Below are 20,322 nucleotides of genomic sequence, written 5' to 3'. Positions count from 1 at the left end.
TGTCTCTCATGCATTCTTAACCTTAGGGAGAAATTCCACTGGTATCAGGTAGCAGAATGTTTGAAAAAAAGCAACAAAGGAAAACTCAAACCTAAAATGTATCTGTTTTTTTCTTCTATAACATTATGAAAAAATATTCAACCAAATTTTGTTTTTGTCCTGATCCTTTTATTGAAATGTAGGCATTTCATTGTATATAGTATCTACATTTAAAGAAAACATATCAATATTTTTGCAATCACAGGTACAATCTTAGTACCACACATTAAAATATTTAAGAGAGCCATTTGTACTCATAGAAGCAAAGAAGAATATTAAACAGTTTACGTACTGATTTTGGAAATTACTGTAATTCTATACTCAACATATTCATGGTGCATTGATGCCATTTCTGAACACATAATTATGGCTATTTGTAAGTTTTTTCTAACAGACCGATTAATATTTTTATTTTCTTTACAAAGTACTTCTTTAAGGCTGTTGCATGAATTTTGTACTGGGCTATGGAATCAGAGGTCACGTGAATGTTGAGCACGCCTGTGATTCATTCTGCACTCAAATTCACTTCACTGCAGTCAAGGTAACAGAACAATACTCACAGTACTCAAGAAAGCACTGTGCAAAATCAGCTAGTCAGAAATTCCGCATGATATTATCAGCATCTTTTGAAGTGCCTCTCTCCATATTACCACCGTGTAGCAAAGCTGGCATTAATCCACTAAGAATGCTGGTCTCATTGCACAAGAGTCTTAGCCCTGAGGAGTTAGAAACAGAAATCTGCCCCCTTTAAAGATTTAATAAAGATGTTTATAAACTGTAATTTCATAAAACCAATGCTTAACAATATCAGATTCAAGAAAAATTATCCTCCTTACAAAGGCCATTGTCTCTTGGATGACCTTAGGTGGAAAATGGCAGCACCTATTGATACTGGAAAATGCAAGCTTGGTGTCCATATGTATTTTCTCCAGGTGACAAGATCCCTGATTTATTAGTGAGCCTTTTTGGTATAAGTATTTGTCCCATCAGTGAGCTCTCTTATAAGCTCTCAGGTTCTCTGTGTCCTTTGTGAACCAACTTTGAGTAAGAGAATAACAAAAAGAAACATAAAGGGAAGCAAACCCATTGAAAAATTATGTTTTAAGTGCTTAATATGCAAACATTGGATTAGTTAATGAGATAATACAATGCAAAAAGTAAAAATACAATAAAAAAATAAAAATATTACTAAGGACTACACTGAGGAGTGTACACAAGTTGGGAAAATAAAATATGCACAAATGAACCAATCAGTTACTGAACATTTGCTGAACACCTACTGTTTGCAAGGCAGTGAGGTAGAGAAATCATCTCCATTTTCTCATTGAAGTTTTGCAATAACATTTTGGAGTATTTTTTATTGTTGCCATTTTGAAGATTGAAAAGGCTCAGGCTAACTTTTTTAAGATCACAGAACCAATAATTAGTGAATTTGGTTTTTAAGCACATTTGTGTCCAGTGTCTGGGCTCTCTTTGGAAAACTATGCAGGTCTCCCTTACTAATTAAGCAATGAACATTATTGGAAATTATATAAAAGGAAGAGACAGCCTTCTGCTAGTAGATGAGTTCAACTCATCTTACTCCTAGGTTTTATTTCCCTATCTTCTTAATGACAGGATTGTTGCTAGGTGTCCATGATGTTTCCTTTCTTTTCTAGAATTTAGGAATTCTACAATTCTCCAGTCCACATATAGACAGAATTGACTGGCATAGTGTTTCTCACAGAAGCAAGAGCCAAGCTTATTCTTGAAACATGGGAGTACCAGGACTGGGTAAGAAAAAGCCAATGGAATATTTTTTTCTGGTTTGGGGGAGAGAAAGGATTCAAGTTCAGCAGCAAGAAGGTGTGGGAAAGAGGTATATGTAACTTGAAGAGTGTGTGTTTGTTTGGGCAGAAGCTAATGCAGGTGGCTAATGTGCAGTCACACTTCAGACAGGTTTGGAAGCCAAATTGAGTAGTCCTAATATGAAACAAAAAAATGTGAGTAAGGGGTTCAGCATTTTAGAAGAAGCCTACAGTGAAATGGAGAGCATTTGAGACAGTTATTCCTAAATCAAGGAGAAGGAAGAAGAGAAATGAATATAAGGCCCTTAGATTTTATAAATAGAAATCAGTAGTGCCTCAAAGTTATTCCTCAGAACTCGGTTCTCTGCATTCTCATACAGCTGTGGATGTTTTTAGTGCAGTATAGTTAATTTACAATGTGATGTTAGTTTCTGGTGTACAGCATAGTGATTCAGTTATACATTTTACATATATATATATTCACATTGTTTTTCAAGATAGGTTATTACAAGATATTGGATATAGTTCCCTGTGCTATGCAGTATGACTTGGTGTTTCTCTGTTTCATATATGATAGTGAGTATCTGCAAATTCCAAACTCCCAATTTATCCCTCCCCACCCCCTTTCTCCCACATCAAACAAACATCTAAGTTTGTTTTCTATGTCTGTAAGTCTGTTTCTTTTTGTAAATATATTTATTTGTGTCTTTTTTTTTAGATTCCACATACAAGTGATATCATATGGTGTTTTTCTTTCTCTTTCTGGCTTACTTCACTTAGTAGGTAAATCTCCAGGTCCATCCATATTGCTGCAAATGGCATTATTTAAATCTATTTTATGGCTGAGATCTTCTTTATCCAGTCATCTGTTGATGGACATTTAGATTGTCTCCATGTCTTGCCTATTGAAATAGTCCTGCTGTGAACATTGGGGTGCATTATCTTTTTGAATTAGAGTTTCCTCCAGATACATGCTCAGGAATGAGATTGCTAGATCATACAGTAAGTCTATTTTTAGCTTTTTAAGCAATCTCCATACTGCTTTCTGTTATGCCTGCACCAAATTACATTCCCACCAACAGCATAGGAGGGTTATAATTGTGTTTTTTATGTCTTGCTCCATTTACTAGCCATACATATGGTGTAAAATGTAACTAGCCTTCCTTCAAGATTCTATTTCTGATTTTTTTTTGTCTAACCCAGGTGCAACCTGTATTTATAGTCCATTTCCCCCTATTGCTTCAGATCACTATTCAAGTTTTCAACAGTCACTTTCTCATGGATGCTGACTTCCCTCCAGCCTTCTTCAACATCTTCAGGTGATTTGTAAACTTTCCACATCCTAGTCGCTAATGAAAATTCTAACCACTGCTGTATTCACAACTCCCCTCTATTAATCATGTTTTGCTTTATATCCCCATGGACAGAGATCCTTTGAACAAACAGTTGTGATTGTCACTCTGCCTAATCATGTACCATCCTAATAGCTGTGTCATTTCAAACTGATAAATGCTGATAACATATGAGGCAATTAAACATTTTCCTATGCCAAAATCAATCAATGTCGTGTCTTAACCTTAGCATATGTACAATTATCCCACATATGATTATTTGAGAACCTCTTCCTGTTTTAAATTTGACAATTTGCAATTTGTATCTCACATATACTTAAGAAAAAATAGTTATTGAATCAAAGTTTGTATTTTATATGCATTTAAGAAAAATAGTTTAGCAGCTATGAAACTATTTGACATGATATCTTGTTTTGCACAAGTGAATTTCATTTAGACTATGTTTTTCATTATTTTCCTGGATTTTTCAAGTAGGCTCAGATAATGACAATAGCATGTCACTCTCCATAAACTACCCTGAAAGCAGATGACTTCTCTCTTCTCTTGAGATAGTCACTGCATAATGCAGAAGGTGACAGAAATAATTAAAATGAATGACTCTCTATCCAATCAAATGAAATTGATCTTCTGGAATTTTGATATTTTTCCTATGCCGTTCATGATTTTTGTAAGAGCAAATGTGCATTCTCTCAACAGGAGTGAAAAGAAACTGCTATATGTCAGTTTAGAGTAACTAGTTGATAAAATAATGCAGGGGTTTCAAATCATTAACGGCTGTGTTCCTGCTGTTACACAAACACAGCTGAAACTTATGGCCCTAGATAGTGGCAATTTGATAATCTTACTAAACTGAAAGAAGTTCTGCCACTTTATGAGCACAAAACCAAATTCTTCTGAAAAATAATGTTGAGAAGCAAAAAAGAAAAATTTTGTAATTTAAATTATGTGCTACAGCTGTCTGCTTGCTGAGGCAAACATGTTTATCTGTAGCAACTTCAGTCGAGATGACCTAGGTACTTCCAGAGAATAAGTTATTTCATTGACTGGAATAAGATTTATTATCACTATTTTATTGATTGATAGGTTTTTGGGAAAAAGTTCCCTGTAACTACAATTTCCCAAGTTTTAGTTTTAGCCGTTGTCACTTACTTATTTATCTAATTGTCCAAAAAATGAGTTGATGTATATAACAACATTTCTTCAATGTGTGTGTGTTTAATATAGGATAACCATCTTAAGGTTACCGAGTTGGTGATTTATTTACCCATTTTCAAGATGCATCACTAAGGCATTTATGTACTGAGAGTTTGATAAAAAAATTAGAAAAGCTTGCAGATTCATGGAAGTATTCTAGAGCTGTCGTGTGACCCTATTTGATATTATTCCCATCTTCTCTAAGACTTAAAGATACACCCGTAAGGGAAAAATCTAAATCTTGAGAAGGGAGTGATTTCCAGCCAAAAAGTGAAGGCAACCGAACCGTTCTCTGGTTTTCTGAATTTCATGTCAGGTGATCTCAGGTGTCATGTGTAAAAATTACTTCTCCAATTTCAAGGAAGGATGTTGAATTTTTATCAGCATAGAAAATTGAACCTTATCCAAGTGTCCACCGCATATAGTCAGAAGGTGACATAGAGCCCATGAGCTGATTCATTTTCCCCAGATTGGTGGCACTTCTCTGATTAGATACATGTGCCCATCAAACACCGTCAGCCTATGTAAGGTGTGTGTATAATTAGGAGAGCCTCATCAGAGGAAACATCTAGCCAAGGTCTTGACAAGATAAGAAATACACTCTCCCAGCTGTTTTCTGAAATCCCACCAAGTTTTCAGTTTCAGAAATGTTGCAAGAGTGTGGGTATGAGCCACTATTATAATACAGAGAATCTGCATGATGTCAACAGCATGATTGATGGCGATGAGTAATTGAGTTGCACTTTCTGAATTTCAGTGTGAAATGATGTAAAATAGCCTCCTGTAGTGTAAAATACCCTCTCATAAAAATATGTTGGTTCCTCATTTTAACAATTAGCAATAGGTACATTGAAGAGCTTGGTATCAGACTTGAGCTCAACGCCAGCGACTAAGTAAGCTATGTGACCATAGGAAACAAAATCATTCTCTTTTCTCATTTCCTTGGTTAAGTAGCAACTGCAAGGATTACATGACTCAGTGCTTGTAAAGTGATCCAGCACAGTGCCTGCCACCTCTGAACCACGCAGCAAATCTTAGCTCGTATCATCATTATACACATTAGTTCTTCTTCCTCAAAATACACTTTCAAAGGCTCCTTTATTCTGGTCTATAATTTTCCATTTCTGATTCACATGCCTTCAAATTTCTGTGACTTTTAGGGCAGCAGGATTTTGTTATTAAATTTGCCACCAGTGTGTTACAATAAAGACAATCAAAGTCACTCCTTACACTATTCAGTGATATACAGCATATTACCAAAATCATTGGTCTAGAATAGTGGTGTACATATTTTTTCTGTAAAAGTCCTTATAGTAAATATATCAAGTCTGGTGGGGAGGGGTCATACCATCTCTGTCACAACTTCACAAGTGTGATGTTGCAATTCAAGTGTAGCGGAGGACAATGTGTCATTGAATGGGCACAACTGTAGTAAGCCGACGGGAAGTCCTTGGAATGGAAGAAAAATTATTAAGATTGATTAACGAATCCAAATATATTATGTTTCCAACATCAGTTACAATAACAAAACCAGACAAAATAGACCAAATCATCAACTTTTTAAAAAATAACTTTATTGCCAATTATACATTTTTCAGGAAAATAAAATACATTCTAAGTAATTCAAACAGGAAGGGATTTAATACTGGAAAAAAGATACTTTAAAAAGGCTTTGAAAGGGAAACCAAGGTAAAATGCAGGAACCACGAAGTCATACAAAATAACTGTCAACCTCAGCTTCCTAGAGCATCTAACTAAGTAGCCTGAGTCACAGAGGGGTCACCTGGGAGCTGGCACCCGCCTGGCCTTCTGACCAAACCTGCATCCCTGCCTGGCGCTTCCCCAGCAGTTGCCTAATTCTTTTCTGCTGCCATCTTCCACATTTTAAGAAAATGCTTTTCATCAGGAGAATCAAAACCAGGTATCTGCTGCTAAAACAATATGGGAAATGTAGTTTCTGTGAGCCTCACTCCTAATATACAGAGATAATCTTAGAAGGATAACAAATGTTGCAGCACAGGAATAGGTAAGAGCTAGCCCCAGATTATCCATGGGTAAAATGAAGACAATGGGTTTTTAAGGTAATGTGTGCTCTAAAACCGGTAAGGTAGTGCCTTGAGAATTTAAAACTGGATTATAGAAACATGAAAAGTCATTTCAAGTTAGATAACAGCAAGACGAAATTGGAGCTGAGAATGATACATTTATTTCTACTGAAAAACAGGGAATAGATTTGTCATCACCAAGTGAACCACAACCCTTTGTTTTGTTTTTACATTTGAAATGGCCGTGGTTATGAGGAAGAAGACACACATCTTTAAAGGAATTGCTTCATGTTATAGACAAGAATAATTTTTCAAAGGCAAAAAAAAAAAGGTGGATTAACAGATCAATAAATTATAGTGTTCTGGGAGGAGAAGGACATAGAATTAATAGTTTCTTTGGACATGATTCCAGGAAGCTAAACAAGAGAGCTGAAGAGAGTTGGAGGAGGACGAATATGCAATACAAGAGAGCATTTTAAATTTCCCTGTTGTGGGCAAAGGGGCAACAGGGCAACAGGGCAACAGGGTGGGACTGTGCAGAAATACCCTGAAATGGACAGGGTGCTTTGCAGAACTGTCTGTTTGAAAGACTAAATAATCCATCAGTCCTTACCTCCCACTGGTTGAGGGCACCCCCAAGAGCATTAACTCCAGAATTCCCAGGCTCGAGTGCATGGGCCACGTTGGAGAAGGGTGCCTCCAGTGCCTGAGGTGGCATGCTGGGAGTTCGAGACAAGCCTGACTTGTTCCGCTTGCCCAGGAATATCAGTCACGGCCACTGCTGGGTCAGAGGTCAACCAAGGAGATTTGTCTCGGAGACATATAGGAGACTGCTACCATTTACCCCTCACACTGCTCAAACTCACTCATGGGGGAATGTTTACTGTACATATGTTTAGGTCGCACTCTAGGGTCCTCCTTCAGTGGTCTTCCCTTCGATCATCAATTTATGGATCTGAAAACTGGTGCAGATCTGGAAATGGAGTACAGACATCACCATTTTACACTAGGATATCAGATATTCATTAATGTTTGACAGTATAATAGATGAGAATTAATATCTCTGTGTAGTTTAAATTTTATTTTTCTTATAAGAGTATAATCTAGACTATTTTCATACATTTAAAGGCTAATTTTATAACTGTTTCTATCAGCATTTTGGTCATGGATTTTTCCCATTTTTTAAAAAAATGGACTTTTGGATTCCTTTGCCATCAAATTATATGGTGTTTTTTGTTTGTTTATTTTTGTTTTTGTTTTTATGTTGGAGAGATTACTGTTTTGTCTGTGATCTACATAGCAAATATATTCTCCTAATTTGTCACCTTTCTTTTGACCGCTTATGGTGTTTGTTGCCACAATACAAACACCTAAAAAAATAATGGAATTTGTTAGACTCTTTTTTCATTACATTTGGAATTTGAGGCACAGTTTTACAAGCTTTCCCAATACATTTGATAGTATTTGTGCACCGGACCTGTCTTGAATTAAGAGTAGTTAAAATCCACTTTTAATAGATTCTGTCAATTTCTCATCATATTTTCCATGGCATCTGTTTATGGAGAGCATTCTTCTTTATTCGGCCCATTGATCTTAATCATAATATATCCACTGTAAATATGGCCTTTCACATTATTAGGTAAATTTCTTTCTTTCATTTATTTCGGCCTCAAATTTCTCCTGTCTGAGAAAAGGATCACGGTCTATGCTTGTTTCTTGTCTCTATTTGCCCAGATGCCTTTACCTACAGAGCAACATCTCTGGCCTGGATTCCCAGCAGAGCAGCTGGAGCATCCTTGTAAAAGGGAAGTCATAGCATACTTCCTCTGCTCAAAGGATTGCAAGGGCTCTCCATGTCATTGGGAGGAAAACTCAAATTTCTTTAAATGGCCTGCAGTGTTCTAAGGGCTCTTGATCGCAGTGCCTCTCTGGCATCCCTTTGCTCTCCCTACTCGATCCACACCAGCCACCTTAATGTTCTTTGGAATTCCCAGCCACGCTCTCACCTCAGAGTCTTTACATCAGCTACTCCTCCCAGCTGAGACATGTCTCAAATATCTAAATGGCTAATTTCCTTGGTAACTTAAGCTCTTTGCACAAGAAATCGGAATCCTTAATTTTAAGTTGCAACATAACCTCAAGCTCTCTCGCCCTGCTCTACCCTCACTCACTTATGTTTGCTGTCACTGTACCTTTCCTACTAGAATGCCTGCACCATGAGAGCAAGGATCTTGTGTGATTTGTTTATCGATGTATCCTAAGAATCTAGGATGATGCCAGCACACAGTAGGGCTGGATAAATATGTGTCGGATAAAGGTTTTTGTTCTTCTCTAATCTTGCATTATACAGATATATTCTCTTCAATAATGGTAGAGTGATCTTTAAAAGTGTAATTGAACTGCACTGTATCTTTTGCTTAAAACCTTTTTAGTGACTTCCCATCACCTTCAAAATGAAACTTAAACTCCCCTCCCCTGAGGAGCAAGACCTTTTACACTTTCTTCCCAGACTCGAATCTTCCACAATTCCACTCACACATCCTGAATTTCAGCCACGATAAATCGCTTGCATTTCCCCTAATACACTGTTTGCTTACAACTCTGTCCCTGCCCTTAGGTAGGGTGGCTATACAATTTATCGTCCAAACCAGAAGACTTCTGAGAGTTAAAGTGGGTCTTATTAATAAGTGTGAAATGAGACTGTCCCAGGCAAACACGAATGAATGGTCAGTCACTTTATCTTTAGGCTCTCTGCCTGAAATCTCCTTCCTAATTTCTTTGCCTGTTTTTTTCAAAGCATCTTTCATGTTTCAGTCTCTAATGACATCCTCAACTAGGTCTGTCCGCATCCCTGGTCCAGACCAGACCTCTTTCCCTTGTACCCATCACGTTGTTACCCTCATCACCATACATCTCTGGGGGCCCCTGACTGTGAGGGTGCCGCCTGAAGGCAAGAACCATAGTATTTATGCCTTTATCTCTGGTGTTAGATACAGGGTATGCAGATAATAGATACCAATGACATAGCATTGCAAGATGGTAAGCTTAGGAGTTGTATTTTGGGGCTGCAGAGTCAAACTAGTGGGTTTAAATCATGGCTTTATCAAATACCAGCTGTGTGATCTTGGGCAGTTAAAGTCTGCTCATAGAGTGGTTGCGGGGAATGAAATGAGTTCGTACTGACATGGGTAGCTGAAATAATGTAAGGGCTCTGTGCACCTTACAAATTCCAACAGTACTTCAATAAAAACTTTACTGAGTGTATAACCAGTTTACCAAAATAAACATTAATCATACTAATGTTATAAGTAGTATCTTCACTGGACTCCGAGGTATAAAAATATTCTTACACAGAGCGTTTTATTTGACTCCCCCCTCCAAGACACTCATCAGGAAGAAATAGCTTGTATGTCTCAGTGTCTCAACTTAGAGTGAAGAAACTTGTTCGAAGCTGAATATCTTGCACAGAAATCGGGAGTTACTAAGTGAATTAGAGGGAACGCACCTATGTATATCCACACCTGACCTAGTTGCCCTCTCGACTTAAAACCCTCCTCCCTCTCCTCCTGCCCATCTGCACGATGCTTCAGGATGAGATGCCACTTCATCCAGACGCTCTTTCCTTGCCTTCACCTGCTCTGCTCCAGCTGGGTCAGGTGATCACTCTGGGTAACACCGGACTGGGCTGGATTACACAGTCCACCTGTTTACCTGTTGCCTCCTGTCAGGACTATGAGCCTCTCCAGGCCAGGAATTGTGTCTTAACAGGACGAGCCTCTAGGAACCAAAGCAGGAGCTCACCATTATACCTGATATATAGCAGCTGCTCAAAATTATTCATCAGTACTAAACACACCCCTAAATCTGGTGACTTTCCAGCATTCTAAGCAGCTTTTGAAAATCAGCCTTAGAAATTTCTGCCACAAAAGTGAAAAAAAAAAAGCATGTGGAAACAAAGAGCAAGTTACATTTTAATGAAGAAACCTTAATTTGACAGATCATTCTGGCATTTATGAAATGCTTGTTAGGTACCAATTCCTGTGCTAAGGACATTGCATCATATTGTTTTCCATTTTTGATTTACAATAACCCTGTGGGCTAGGTATTGTTATAATTCCCATTTTACATAGGAATAAAATATAATTAGACCATTCTTCATATGTTGTGTGTGGTATACCTACAAAACTTCAGATCTGGATTATAGAAAATATCAAAAAATGTAAGACTTATAAATACTCATTTATCTCAGAAAATTCACCAGCTGCTACATGTGAAAGAGTATCAGAATGAACTTCAGGGCTGTGTTATCCTTAGGTTCTTATCTACAGAAAGAAAGGATTTATTTTCTACATAGCACATTACACAATAAGTTCCTCCCCAAATTATTGTGTATCAATGGTTCATTCATACACTTCTGGTCTCCAAAATTATCTTTTATTGTACATTCCCCTAATAGCTGGTATTGAATACACAATTTTTCTTTTCAAAGGCATTGCTTTGGTCTTTCATGATCCTTAGCCAGCTCTTAAAAAGACTTTTTATTCTACTAAGATTTTTAAAGTCAAATTAAGATTTCCTCTATTTTTACCATATAAAATATCTTAGTTACTGAAAATAAAAATGTTATTAATTATGTATTTATTGAGGAGTTTCCCAAACGTTTCAGAGTGGCCCACCTAATACTTTTGTCATGCACAGCTCCATGTCTGTTTGTAAGGTTTTATGAAATGTGTACATGCCTCAAAACACCATCTATATGTATGACCCTGGCTCAGGTGACATTTAAATCTGCTTATACAATGAATGCCATATGGGTTGTTGTCAATGGATACAGAAGGCTGCGGTAATAATCTTTGCTGAGTGCCATGACTATTATTACTAGAAGGAATCAGGGTTTCTTGCATTCTGGTGAGTTAAAAATGTGTCTAGAATTCAATTTGGACCTGACATCTGATTGTCCTTTCTTGTATGGATTCAAATTACTTGGACAGACTTCCTAGCACAGCAAAGCAGCCTCATAACTTCCTCCTTGGTGGTTTGCCGTGGCGCTCTCTGGCTATTCCCCCCGCCCCATCACTTTCCCCATCAATACCGTGAATAAGGTTAGGGCTTCCCGGAAAGGGGAACATTCAACTAGTATTTCCTGTGGCCTCTGTCTCTGTATCATCGGTCTTTCAGTTCCTGGATTTCAACAGTTTGATCTTTAATGATATTTAGAAGGCATAATTTAATTTCCCAAATCCAAAGCATTGTGATGGTTTTAGAAATCCTGCCGAAATCCAGGACTCAAGCTGCTGCCACTGCTGTCAGAATTCCTGACCATTAGAAAATGAGAAAAACAAGAGGGGAACAAACGTTTTGCTCCAAAACATGAGAGGAGTGAAGACAAGAAATCCCTTTTGGGTGGTTCTTCATTTTTAATGACTTGTGGTTTAAACGCAAGTTTATTAAGAAATTACAGAAGTTATTTAGAAATAACATCTTTTAAAACCTACAAGTACCAATTAATTTAACATGCTATACAAACTTTCACAAAAGTATTAATAGAAATGAGATAAAAATTAAATAGATTAAAATAGATAAAAACATGTTTTTTCCCTCCAAGTACATGTGTATGCCCTTACACTAAGAACGACTTAACCCTGTGAAGACGTGTGTGTGTGTGTGTCTGTGTGTGTGTGTGTGTAATTAATTTTGATTTGTTATTCTGAAGGTCTGTGTCTGGTCATTGTTTAGTAATTAGAGAGTTATGTTGGTTGTTACTTCTTACTTGAGAGAGGAAATCTATTTAAAAGTCCATCTGTCACTTACCTTCTTACATTTCAGAGAAAAATACTTATAGGAGCATATTTAAATACACACAAAACACCAAATCCCTATAAAACAAGTTATTGTGTTTATATTTGACTGTAATAACCTTGAAGTCACACAAAAACTGACTTTCTGTGTCTGCACATGCTACCAGTTTAACTGCCTTATTTTCACTCCTCTGTCAAAGCAAATAATTGTTCACGTCTATTAACTGGCTTTTAAAGTATCTTTATAAAATTTGACCAGTGGGATTATCAAAAGGTTCAATGGCTGAGAAAACTTGGGAAAACAATTTTCATGGTATTATTATGCAGTGTGACATCATACTGCATAATAAATTCAGTAGATGAAACTGAGTAAGCCAGAAAGAGAAAAAAAAATACCATATGGGATCGCTCATATGTGGAATCTAAAAAACAAAAACAAACAAACAAAAACAAAGCATAAATACAGGACAGAAATAGACTCATGGACAGAGAATACAGACCTGTGGTTACCAGGGGGGTAGAGGGTGGGAAGGGATAGACTGGGATTTCAAAATTGTAGAATAGATAAACAAGATTACACTGTATAGCACAGGGAAATATACACAAAATGTTATGATAACTCACAGAAAAAAATGTGACAATGAGTGTGTATATGTCCATGAATGACTGAAAAATTGTGCTGAACACTGGAATTTGACACAACACTGTAAAATGATTATAAATCAATAAAAAATGTTAAAAAAAAAAGAAACTGAGTTCAATGTCCGTTTCTAAAATAATTTTAAGGCACAAAATGAAAGAAGAATTTATCTACCCAGAAAATGGCAATCAGAGAGAAAAATATAATGGTTGCTTTTTACGAGGGGTAGCCTGCCCTAACGTGGAGGTCTCAAATATTTTATTCATTCTACAAATGTTAATTAATAATTATATTCATATTGCTATCATAGTAAAAATATTTATTAATGATCCATAGAATAATTTCTTTAATAACAGCAGTCTTAAGTGAAAGGCCAACTTGTCAGCCAGATAAAAGCTGGGATGCTATGAGTGAAGAGGGACTGGGGGGTCCCACACTACAGGGGGCTTCCTTATTCCCAGACACAACCTCACAAAACTCTGAAAAGTCAAAATTTTAAAATCACCACATGTGAGTCAATGTTATTGACCACTGACAAGATTGCTGATATTTCAAATTCTCTTTACACTCACTTTGTTGAGAGTTCTTGTCACGAATGGATGTTGAGTTTTGTCCAATGCTTTTCCTGCCTCTGTTGCAATGACCATGTGGTTTTTAGCCTCCATTTTGCTAATGTGGTGCATCACACTGACAGACTTGGTGATGCTCTGCTGTCCTTGCGTCCCTGGGATAAATCCCACTTGATCATGTATATGATCCTTTTAATGTACTGCTGAATTCAATTTGCTAACATTTGGTAGAGGATTTCTGCGTCTATTTTCATCAGAGACACTGGCCTGTAATTTCCTTTTTTTTGTGGTGCTATTGTTTGATTTTGGTGTCAAGTTAATACTGGCCTTAAAAAATGAATTTTGAAGTTTTCCCTCATCTTCAGTATTTTGGAAGAGTTTGAGAAGGACAGCTGTTAAATCTTCTTTAAATGTTGGTAAAATTCACCAGTGAATCTGTCTGGTCCTGGACTTTAGTTTGTTGGGAAGTTTTGGATGCTGATTCAACATCCTTACCAATCATTGCTCTATTCAGATTTTCTACCTTTTCATATTTCAGTCTTGGAAGATTATATGTTTCTAGGAATTTATCCCTTTCTTCTATGTTGTCCAATTTTTTGGTGTATGATTGTTTATAGTAGTCTCTTATGATCCTTTGTATTCCTGTTGTGTTAGTTGTAAATTTTCTTCTTTCATTTTTCTTTTTATTTCTTTGAACCCTCTCTATTTTTTTCTTGGTGAGTCTAGCTAAAGTTTTTTCCAATTTTGTTTCTCTTTTCGATGTACTAACTCTTATATTTATTGACCTTTTCTATTGTTTCACTGTCTCTATCTCATTTATTTTCATTTTGATCCTTACGATTTCCTTCCTTCTACTAACCTTTGGCTTTATTTGTTCTTTTTCTAGTTCCTTTAGGTGTAATGTTAGATTGTTTGAGTTTTTTCTTAGTTCTTAAGGTGGGCTTGTATCACCATGAACTTCCCTCTTGGACCTTCTTTTACTGCATCCCATAGATTTTGGAATGTTGTATTTCTATTTTCATTTGTCTCAAGGTAATTTTATTTCTCCTTTGATTTCTTCATTGACTTATTGTCTGTTGAGCATGTTGTTTAATCCCCATATGTCTGTGATTTTTCCAGTTTTCTTCTTGTAATTGATTTCTAGTTTCATAACATTGTGGTTGAAAAAGATGCTTGATATTATTTCCCTCTTTTTAAATTTATTAATACTTATCTTGTGGCATAACATGTGATCTCTCCTTGAGAATGTTTCTTATATATTTGAAAGGCCTGTGCATGCTGCTACATTTAAATGGAATTATCTTTATATGTCTATCAATTTCATGTAATCTAATGTGTCATTTAAGTCTGGTATTTCCTTACTGGTTTTTTGACTGAGTGACCAATCCATTGATGTAAATGAGGTATTAAAGTCTCCTACTGTTATTGTATTGCTTTCAATTTCTCTCTTTAGGTCTGTTAATACTTGTTTTATATATTTAGGTGCTCCTATGTGGTGTGTATATATATTTACAAATGTTATACCTTCTTATTAGATTCATCATTTTATAAATGTATAATGCTGTTCCTTACCTTTTATTAAAGTCTTTGTTTTAAAATCTGTTTTGTCTGGTGTAAGGATAGCTATATCAGATTTTTTTCATTTTCCTTTCCATGGAATATCTTTTTTCCATCACCCTTTCAGTGTGTGTGTGTGAGAGATCTGAAGTGAGTCTCTTGTAGGCAACATATAAATGATTCTATTTTTTAAAATCCATTCAGCCACCCTAGGTCTTTTGATTGAAGAAATTAGTTCATTTATATTTAAAGTAATTATTGATAGGTATGTACTTATTGCCATTTGGTTACTTGTTTCCGGCTGCTTTTGTGACCCCCTCTATTTCTTTCTTATTTTGCTCTCTTCCCTTGTGGTTTAGCGACTTTCTTCAGTGATATGTTTTGATTCCTTTCTCATTGCCTTTTGTGCATTTACTACAGGTTTTTGCTTTGTGGTTACCATGAGGTTTGCATATAACAGCTTATACATAAGCAGACTATTTTAAGGTGATAGTAACTAACATCTAAATATATTATAAAAATTCTTCATTTTACCCACTGCCAAGTTTTATGCTTTTGATTCCATATTTTACATTTTTTTTTAATTTTGTGTATCCCTTAACTAATTACTGTAGTTCAAGGATTTATTGTCATATATGTAAAACATAGTGCTAAATGTATTAGCGAAAGGTAAATAAAAAATCATTTCACAATTTTACCACTGTGACTTTAATTTTTTTTTCTTCTTTTGTTACAATGGTGAAAGATTCAACCTTGTACTCTTCCAGTGGGTAAGTTGTACAGAACTTCGTTAGCATGAGCTAAGAGTTCACAAATATCCAAAGATCCACAAAAAAAATTGTTAGATACAGCAATAAGAGGAAGAATGTGTCCATGTAGGTGAGGCAAAGAGAAGGGTCAGTTTGGGTCAAGTACAGTATTGGTGATCTGGCAAGACAGTGCTATTAAGAAGTTTCATAGTTTAAGAATATTTTTAAATATTTTTAAAAGCTATAAACATGAATCACAAGATTTGTACACCTAGCTACTAGAAAACCAGGGAAAACACATATTAGTTTTGAATAAAGTACACAAAAAAAAACAAGAGTTCACTTTTACTAAATCAGAAGAAAAAATTCTTAATGCATTCTCAAAAAAATTTTATAATATAAGAAGGCATATGGCTCATTAAGAAGGGGTTCTATAAGAAAAACACAAAGTTAGCAACTATTAGAATGTACAATTCAAAGATTAATTAAATGTCTAATTTCCAGAGAGATAACAGGTTTAAGACAAGGAAAAGCTTGAGAAAACACTGATAATACCAACCTTTCTTCATCATCGACTGGATTTGACAGGAATTAACCTTTTCAAATTTTACATGTGACACTTCTATTTAGGTTAATTATTAGGTATACTGTGTGGTGTAAATTATTCTCCACTTCATATTTTGTCAAAATACCGTCTTCATCTTTTGATCATATCAAGATCAATATTCCACATGTTACCGGAGATTAAGTTCTTGTCTCATAGCAGAATGAATCCTGAGATGAGACACGAAAGTCAGGAAAGCAAAGTGAGGATTTATTAAGGGACAGACAGTACACTCTCAAGGGGAGAGCAGGCAGGCTCAGGTGAGCGGCTGCCCTGAGTTTCTTTGGCAGGTTGGTTACATAGAGTGTAAAAATGAATGGGTGGAATATTCATTAGAGAAGTAGGGATTTGGAGTCATGTCCCCTGATTTCCATCCCAGCTCCACTTTCCTGAGGGAAGGAGGGATTTTTGTCCTTATTTAGTCCTGATTGGAAGTGTCATGACATCAGTGCATCATGGGTACTTCTAATCTGCAAGGCTAATTTTATAGTAATAAAGGTATAATGAGCAAAAGGTTTTATTCAGACACTGGAGATTCCTGCCTTTTCCTACCTTTTTTTTGATCGACTGCAGGACACTTGTCACCCCAAAATGTGTGATTTCTTATCAGTCCAGAGGTTCCTGCTTTTCTCTGTCTACCGAAGGAACGGTTTCCTGACAGCCCAGCCTTTCTTTGCCCATTCCTGCCATTTAGCCCATGTCCCCCTTGGTCGGCTCACATCTAGCTCTCTGCCTGCTCCAACACATGCGCTCTCCCTCAGTGTACCCATGGCTAGAACAGAATACTTCATTAGAGAAAAGCTGTAAGTAAGAGTGTGTTCAAAAATCTCAGCAAAATCTAATACACTATTTTTTTTAAGTCTCACCATGAATTTTTTTTAAATGATCCAAAGATTTGAGTTGCTACATTCATTTCATTATGATGTATAGCAAAACGTTAGGTAATGATCATGGGTTGATATTAAATGCATTGAATGACAAGGTTTCACAGAGGTCGTGCTGTTCTTTGTATCTGAAATTAGTTGTAAAATACCTGCGTTTCCTTCCTTCAGAATCTGCAATCTTCTCACAGACAAAAGTCTGTAAGCAATTTAGCCTTTAGTGTTCTTAGCACAACAATGCAACTTTGTTCACAAGGTGTCTGTTCACAAGGTATTTTGGCAACTTCTAATCTGAGCAAGAATAGGGGCTTTTTAAAAATAAGGGCTTTTAGAAATCTTGTCATTTTAGGGCTAAATTTTAATAGAATGTGAAAGTTTGAACTCTTGAACTTTAAAAACACAAAACCTAATTAATCACCAATTTGTTCAAAATGGTCTTATGGAAAAAAATAATACAGAACAAAAAATTTGGCATTGAGTGGAAGCCTCCACTATTTTCGAACAAAGGTGCAGGGCAGGAGAGAAGGGCCCAGACATTTATAAGAGCAGGAATGTTCTCTCTCCTCTTGATAGAAGGGGAGCCCAGAACTGCTGGAAAAGCTTCATCAAATGCTGTCTTGAGTCCTCATCCTGCAAGAGCGGAGCCCTCCGGGTATTCGTACAGCACCAATCGCCCTGGCCACGGCTAAACCTTGCGGGTAAATGATGGGAGTCAGTTTCTTCTCCTTAGTTTCTCAATTGTGTCTTTATCAACCCTAAAATCAAGCCTCGGATGATGGGAGTGTTGGGACAACGGACTTGCCCTTCAGGGTACCACTTTGCCCAAACATCTGCAAATGAGGCTGAACTCAAAAGACAAAAGAAAATTGGGAATGCATCTCTTTGCAGGTAGGCTAGGGGGCGCAACCTGCCATAATCTTGTCCAGCTGTATCCGTAAACCTGGATGCACCAGTTTTTCATCTGCCATTGCTTTGCAAGAATCATTCCCAAAGAGGGCGGAGGTGTATCCTCCAGGAAACGCATCGGTTACGTAACTGATCAGCAGGCAGGTTGTACCTGCAACGCCAGGGGCCCACCTCCCCGCACTTCACTCAGCTTCGGGCTGCGGTGGCTGCGGTAATGCCCTGGTGCTGAGGTCAGAGGCCTCGGGCCCCGATCCCGGGCTGCCGTCCACCTGAGTCTCCCTCCGCCATCGGCAGGCCGGAGCCCCGCAGCCACCCCCACTCAAATCTGTGTCTGATTATCCTTTAGTGGGAAACAAATAAGTTGATTATTCAACTAAATGATAACACTAGCTGTAATCATGGGACTCGCCCACTCGCCCTGAACCTATCTTTCCTCTTACTTAAATGCATATATTTTGCTCTGTCATTTTTATTATTCTAAGATGAAAACCATATGGTTAAGCAGCAGAAGGGCATCTAAAGTTCATAGGTTGCTGCTCATGTAAACTTTCTATCTTTGTGGGATTTATGTATCTAATTATGACTTCCTAATATACATTTTCAGAATATTTTATTTGATTTTTAAATCAAGGTTGCTTAGGAACTGGTTTTTTTTTTTAAATTTTCTTTAAGAAGGACACATCTTGGTGAGGCTATATATTATTCTAAATAACGACATTAGACTAAGTAACACCACCTCACAAGTCATCCAAACACCGTATCATTTTTACCGAGAGTGGCGGGAAAACATTTGGAATGGTTTTTCCAAAAGTTCTAGGATTTTCAACTCATTTCCATTACAGTATATTTAGCAAAGGCAAACCATGGCCCAAATACCAAATCCAGCCAGCTGTTACTTTTTGCAAATCAGGTTTTTTGGAACTTACTCATGTCCATCCGCTTGTGCAATGCCTATGGTTGCCAAAGATCACTGATCGCAAATCACCATAACAAATATAATAGTAACGGAAAAGTCTGAATTATTGTGAGAAACACCCAAATATGACACGGAGAGCAGAAGTGAGCGAATGTTTTCGGTTAAATGGCACTTATAGGCTTGCTCATCATAGAGTTGCCACAAATCTTTAATTTGTGGAAAATTATCTGCAAAAAGCAATGAAGCACAGGGTGCAAGTTTTCACATTTATGTAACTGCTCACCCCAACCACCAATCAAGTGTATAATCAATGTTTTCATCATGCATATGCAATGATTTTTTTTCCTATGTAGGACAAAAATAAAAGACTAAGTTCACTTGACTTTAAATATATTACAATATTTTACCTTTACTCTTAGAAAACAGCATCTACTTTTTTAACTCCCCCTATCTAATGGCTGAATTGAGTGATAGGGTTGTGATTAAATCCATTCTGAAAACTTTATACTGACATAATTATAAGCACTCAATAATAATCCTCTCAGTGGATCCAGCAATAATTTTATAACTAGTTAAAAGTGGAGACTCCACATTGAATACTTACGTGACTGTCCCTAGGTGAACTCTGTGCTTTTGGCTGGATTAATTTAGCATATCTAAACAAACAAACAAACTTCCAGTGAGGTGTGGTGAGTAGAATAAGCCCTTAGGTTAGGTTTATGCAGGTAAAGAAAAACAAAAATAAGAAAAATGTATCCAAATAATTCAGCCAAAAAAAAAAAAAGAATTGGATTAAGTCTGAATAGTTAGGTAAATTATTTCCTAGGAAGTCTAAGGAATTTCCTGGTTTAATGTAAGGTTATTTCAATCCTTGCTTACATCTTGCTGTACTTTGAACTTGACCTTGGACATAGCCTCAGACATCACACCAGAGTAAAGACTTCAATATGGACAAGATACAATACTGCATATTGAGTTTTATGGACACTACAACAGTGGCAGAACACTCAGTGAATTTCTGATAATCCTAAAGTCACATGGTCCAAAGATTCTCATTCAGAGAAACAAGCTCACTGATGTTGAGAAAGATATTATGAATTCCAGGACACAATTTATGTAATTAGAGGTAAAGAACACTTATTTATACAATAGGCAAAATTCAACTTCTGGAAAATTATCTTGCCTGATTCAAATAATAAAGTACATGGAATATTGAGACTCAAATGGGAAAGATTTTAAGGGTAATGGTTCAGCATTTCTGAATTGATCATAGGGAAGTAAATCA

The 20,322-nt window shown here is 36.6% G+C and overlaps 1 pseudogene; it reads right to left on the bottom strand.

Annotated features, from left to right (window-relative positions):
* Positions 1-5,728: 5,728 nt before the first annotated feature.
* Positions 5,729-18,409, bottom strand: LOC102540506 (ras-related C3 botulinum toxin substrate 1-like; annotated as a pseudogene).
* Between the last annotated feature and the right edge of the window lie 1,913 nt (positions 18,410-20,322).

The sequence above is a fragment of the Vicugna pacos genome, chromosome 8 (genome assembly GCF_048564905.1).
Source record: "Vicugna pacos chromosome 8, VicPac4, whole genome shotgun sequence".
NCBI lineage: Eukaryota > Metazoa > Chordata > Mammalia > Artiodactyla > Camelidae > Vicugna > Vicugna pacos.
Note: the sequence above shows the minus strand (reverse complement) of the source record. Positions and strands in the feature narration are given on the sequence as shown.